This window comes from Pleurodeles waltl, chromosome 10 (genome assembly GCF_031143425.1).
Source record: "Pleurodeles waltl isolate 20211129_DDA chromosome 10, aPleWal1.hap1.20221129, whole genome shotgun sequence".
NCBI classification, from domain to species: Eukaryota; Metazoa; Chordata; class Amphibia; order Caudata; family Salamandridae; genus Pleurodeles; species Pleurodeles waltl.
The window spans coordinates 879,833,259-879,838,825 of record NC_090449.1 but is presented as its reverse complement, the minus strand read 5'-3'; the positions used below and the strand labels follow the sequence as shown (position 1 = coordinate 879,838,825).

Below are 5,567 nucleotides of genomic sequence, written 5' to 3'. Positions count from 1 at the left end.
ATGCACTCTATTGGTTGCCTATCAGAAAGTGCTATATTTTCTAATCGGGTTTCCACACTCATAGAGCTTTGAATGGTGGAGGCGTCTACTTAATAGTTGTTCACTCAGAAAGATTGTGTATGGTGGCAGTCCCCACAATCTTCAGATTAGGGTTAGCTTCTACCAGCCTAATAAAAAGCTAAGATCATTTGATATGGCTTTGCTCACTATGGGCCAGATGCAGGAAACACTTTGCGACTCGCAAAAGGGCAAAATTTGCCCTTTGCGACTCGCAAATGCGTGTTTCCCATGCAGAAATGCATTTTGCGAGTCGGGACGACTCGCAAAATGCATTTCCGAATCGCAAATAGGAAGGGGTGTTCCCTTCCTATTTGCGATTCGCAGTGGAATGCAATTCCATTTGCGACCGCATATGCGGTCGCAAATGGAGTCGCAGTTACCATCCACTTGAAGTGGATGGTAACCCACTCGCAAATGGGAAGGGGTCCCAATGGGACCCCTTCCCCTTTGTGAATGGACCCAAAACTATTTTTGCAGGGCAGGTAGTGGTCCAAGGGACCACTACCTGCCCTGAAAAAATACCGAAACTAAAGGTTTTGTTTTTTCTTTTAAGTGCAGCTCGTTTTCCTTTAAGGAAAATGGGCTACACTTAAAAAAAAATCTGCTTTATTTCAAAGCAGTCACGAACATGGAGGTCTGCTGACTACAGCAGGCCTCCATGTTTGCGAGTGCCTATAGTCGCTATGGGGCCACAATTTGCGACCCACCTCATTAATATGAATGAGGTGGGTCTTTGCGACCCCATAGCGACTCGCAGACGGTGTCTGAGACACCGTTCTGCATTGCAAATTGCAACTTGCAATTTGCGAGTCGCACCGACTCGCAAATTGCAAGTCGCAATTTGCAATAATGCTACATCTGGCCCTAAGTGTAGGATTTGCATGACTGGAAGTAGTGGCCATTTATTTTCATATCAGTCTTCCCAGTACTAGAACAAGCAGATGTTACACATTTGCTCTTGTAGTAAAATGACGATCTTTAAAAAACAGCTTAAAACATAATTATGTAGGGGTCCCTCTTTGGAACCTGAAATGTACTGACCTTATCAAGTGTCAGGATAATACTCCAGTATGAGTGAGTTATAGAGCTTTATATGTAATTCTAACATAACAAAACATAACATAACATAACATGACACAACACAACAATGATTTCTTATCATCCATCTCCACATCCTCCATCTAACCAACAACATGTAGGTACCTGCATCTCTGTCTGTCTTCCACTATTCTGCTTATATGCTGTTGTCCTAGAAAGGTCCTCAGCATCTTTTATTAGAGGTATTAGAGAGTCCATTTTGCTACCCTGTCACAACTAAATGCTTGTTCTGCAACCCTCTTGGGCTATTGGGTATCTCTGAAGGATAACAATGAATTATAGACAAGAATAGAAAAAGTTTCATTGAATAGCCTTTTTGTTTGGAAGGTAGGATGACTAGATGTCAAAAGCTTGAAATGAAAAACATAATATATTCATGCTGTGGCTGTGCAATATAGTGACCAATGTAGTTGCTGGAGTATGTTGTTCCCAGATATATATGAGGCATAAGAATGAATTGCTGTTGTCAGGAGGAATGGATTTCAATACTCTGGAGATAGTTTTGAGAATAAATGTTTGGTGCTTTTTTTATTTTTTCATCGCTAAACTTTAGAGGAGAAGGGTTATAGATTTCCAAAGCTGGCACTGGTGTCCTGAGATTGAACTTTTCTGAGTGAGATAATTTAGAGTGCTCCCATCAAGTGCCTTATAGGTGATGCAAGCAAGCGTTACTATAGTCCTTGTTTAGGTGCCACATCAAAGAAAGTAGATTGAATGAGATCTGGTCAATTTTTGGGATCCTAAAGCAAATCTAGTGGCAGCATGTATAGCTACATTAAAGGAAACAAGGTGAATTTTAGAAATCCTTAGTTGCAGGGAGATACCATTATCCAGTCGTGTCAATAGTCCTGTGATAGTGCCTGATAAATGTTTTTGAAACTAGCATCTGGGATAAGTTGCTTGATATCTCATGAATGGCTAAGTAGCAAGAGCTCTCCCTTGGTAAGGTTTGCTAATGTCACTGACAGCTGATGCATTGGTCCCCAAGGGACTATAAAACATATAGAGCTCAAAGGCATTGGTGACCAATGTGAAGAGACTTTCGTTAGGCCTTTTGTAGTAGATATTCTCCAATGGATGTGAAGAACTGTGGGTGCAGCTGTGCAGATACTGGTACAGTCTCAGAGGCCTCTCCTTCTCTTCCTCCGTAACATATAGCACTTCCATTTCTGGGCATGTAAAGATCCCAGAGCTCTTGGATTTGTAGGTGAAGTGTCTAAGGGCCAGATATAATTAGTTTCTGAATTGCAACTCGCAAATTGCGAGTCAGAGAGACTCGCAATTTGCGAGTCGCAATTCAGAATGTAGGATGATGTCCCTGACACCATCTGCGACTCTCAATGGGGCGCAAAGGTCCACCGCATTAATATTAACGAGGTGGGTCGCAATTCGCGACCCCCTTGAGACTCGCAGCACTCACAGGGATGGTGGCCTGCTGGAGACAGCAGACCACCATGTCTGTGACTGCTTTTAAATAAAGCAGTTTTTTTTTTTTTTGTAATGCATCCCATTTTCCTTAAAGGAAAACAAGATGCATTACAAAACAAAAAATTGAAACGTTTTCATTTCATTTTTTCAGAGAAGGAAGTGGTCCATAGGACCACTGCCTTCTCTGAAAAAATATTTTCAATGCCATTCACAAAGGGGAAGGGGTTCCATGGGGACTCCTTCCCTTTTGCGAATGGCTAGCACCAATTTGAAATGGGTGCTAACTGCGATTGTTTTGCGACCGCGTTTGCGGTCACAAAACAATACAGCATCACGCTGTGACTCGTAATTAGGAAGGGGAACACCCCTTCCTAATTGCGATTTGCAGTAACCAGGTTACCGACTCGCAAAACGGGTTTTGATCATTGCGATGTGCTTTTTGCACATCGCAAACAGCAAAATTTGGCCCTATGTTCTGGGATGCTCAACAAGGAAACACTGTAAAAGGGGTTCTACAGTGCCTCTTGTAGTGGATTCTATGCCCCTTTCTTCTTCATGTGCTCTAGGAATCTTTGCTTGTAGTCTGAGACTGTGAAGAAATCCTCTCGGTTTGAGAAGATCTAGAACAGGCAGAGGGCAATCTTCTGCTCAAGGTATGAGATGTAGGAATAGAAGAAGCCACTGGAGTTGAACTTAGGCAAGCAGATGGGGGGTCCAGGCTTCCCCTTCTTGGAATGATGTAGATGAGTGTATAAGGTTAAAGAGTAAATGAAGGTCACTGGGTTGAAGGAACTGGTCCTTTGTCCTCACCAAGGTAACCAGCTGATACTTAGACATTAAAATTGAGAAAACTAAGCTTTGACCTGCGGAAGGTTGGAGCTCACTACGCCCGAATGCTGGTGTAAAGTGGCAGGCAGAGCACCACCCCCATTAAAAAGCTGGGGTCGTGGGACATCAAATCCAATAGGTTGTCCATGATTCAATCAGACCCTGATAAAAGTCGTTGAAGGTCAAAATTCTGGTTCTGCTGGAAGAGATGGTTTAGCTGTGTCTAGGTTAGGAGGCTGACAATCTGGTAGTAGATATAGAGGAGATCCTGTGGAATCTCTTTCTTAAAGTGATGCGTACAAGCCACAGCCACTAGCACCAAAGGACTCCTGCGAACAAAGATTACCTTATATCCATCTGTTTGGATGGACCTGATTGCATTCTTTTCTGTTTCCAAGAAGGACACCAAAGCCATCATTACATGAATGGTGCTGGAAAGCAACTCCTCTGAACCATAGTGGGAATAAACCGGCTTGCCTGCCTCACTCAGCACAAAGACATGCTTTTGGTGCAGGCACCAGGCCTCCATGTTCATGTCCTTCTATTCCTTTTCCACTGAGAGGGCCGAGTATCGACAGGAGTTTTATAAAGGAAGCTCCAGCTTTTTAAAGCACTCCTGCATCTCCTCCTCCATATCTACAGGTATGCCAGACAGTTGGGTGCTTAGCTCACTGAAGTCCTTGCTAATCTGTCTCATGTTGGTGAAGTTTGTTGTCTTCTGTTCCACTTCCTCAGACAGATTTTGCATGACTGAGCCTTCATCATCTGCAATTAAGTTCTCATAGGATTTTGTGTGAGTGAACATGGTCCCATCCTTCCCAGAACCTGGTTCAGTTCCCTGGACCAGCGCTGGAGTGGGGCTCTCCAACCTCTCTGACCACCACACCTCCACTGGAGCCAATGAGCAATCAGACATTGCTGAAAACATCTTCTTTTGGACATCGGCAGCCATTTCACCAAATGGTTCCAATGTGAAGACCCTTCTCCTCTGCTTCCCGGAGGGTCCTTCTCAAGGGGTGAGGGTCTCAGGTGCAGCGTGTACCTGCTGAGCACTGCTTCAGCAGGATGAAGGGGGTCGATGACGCATACAGGAACTGGCACAGTGTCAGGAAGCAGTACCTTCTCTCAGAGTTCTTCCTTCCAACCAAATCTATTTTGAAGACTCCCTCTCCCCTGCCTGATTCCAAAAGTATTCAGGGTTTCTCTTTTGTATTGTTCTATCATTGAACATGTTTTGTATGGGTGTGTGGCAGTTGGAAGAAAAATTTGTAGGCATTCTGTTTTTAGCAGTATTAGCTTGAGATGGCGTAATGGCATACAGGGTCCATCTTGTTGAGAACTTTAGAGAATATTATTATCTGGTTTATCTCACATTGATTGACTGGCCTCTGCTCCAGTCTGCCATACCACTGCATCTTTACCTGCGCCCGCACTTGAGCCCGTAATTCATCTTATCGAACTACCCAACTTGGGCCCAGTACAGGAACCAGAAGTGGAATCACGTGGTTTCCAAGTATGTTCTTGGTACAACCCAGGGCCAGTCAGAAGCTGACAGATGATGACTGGCTACAAGCTAATACAAATCTATATACTGTATGTCGCTAAGAGCCATGGACTCTAGATATGTTTTATACTGATGGTTATCAATTCTCACAGGAGAAGTCTTTTAGGGCTGCAGGGCAATCTGAAGGGGTTTTGGTTTTCAATCGCAGGCTCCGAGGGATTACTGATCCTATGGGTGCAGGAATGTTGCCCTCCGCACAAATTCATGATGCTATGCCTTTTCGAGGTGTCCCGCAACACTTCCAGATTGAAGGAGAGCAGTCCGTAATCCAAGACTTTAGCCTTGCACGGAATGGCCTTAATCTTATCTTGTGGAACACTGATGGAGCCATTCCAAAATCAGAAATCCTTAATGAGTTACATTTATCAGTTGTTTTGAAATCATTTACTGCCAAGAAACATAGATGACAAGCAGGTTTTATGATGATTGGTTCCAAGCTTCCTTTCAGCCAACCCTTCCCTCAAAGGCTGGAAGAGCAAAGGGTGGAATTGCTCCTTTTGTTACAGTTAAAATCCATGTATGTTTAGCTTCCGAATGCTGGTCTTCCCCTTTTTGCCTTATAGCTCTTTTATCTTTTTCTGCCAAACCT

At 43.7% G+C, this 5,567-nt stretch overlaps 1 pseudogene; it reads right to left on the bottom strand.

The window, feature by feature from the left end:
* Positions 1-2,076: 2,076 nt before the first annotated feature.
* On the bottom strand, positions 2,077-4,366 carry LOC138262459 (vacuolar fusion protein MON1 homolog A pseudogene; annotated as a pseudogene).
* Positions 4,367-5,567: the final 1,201 nt, after the last annotated feature.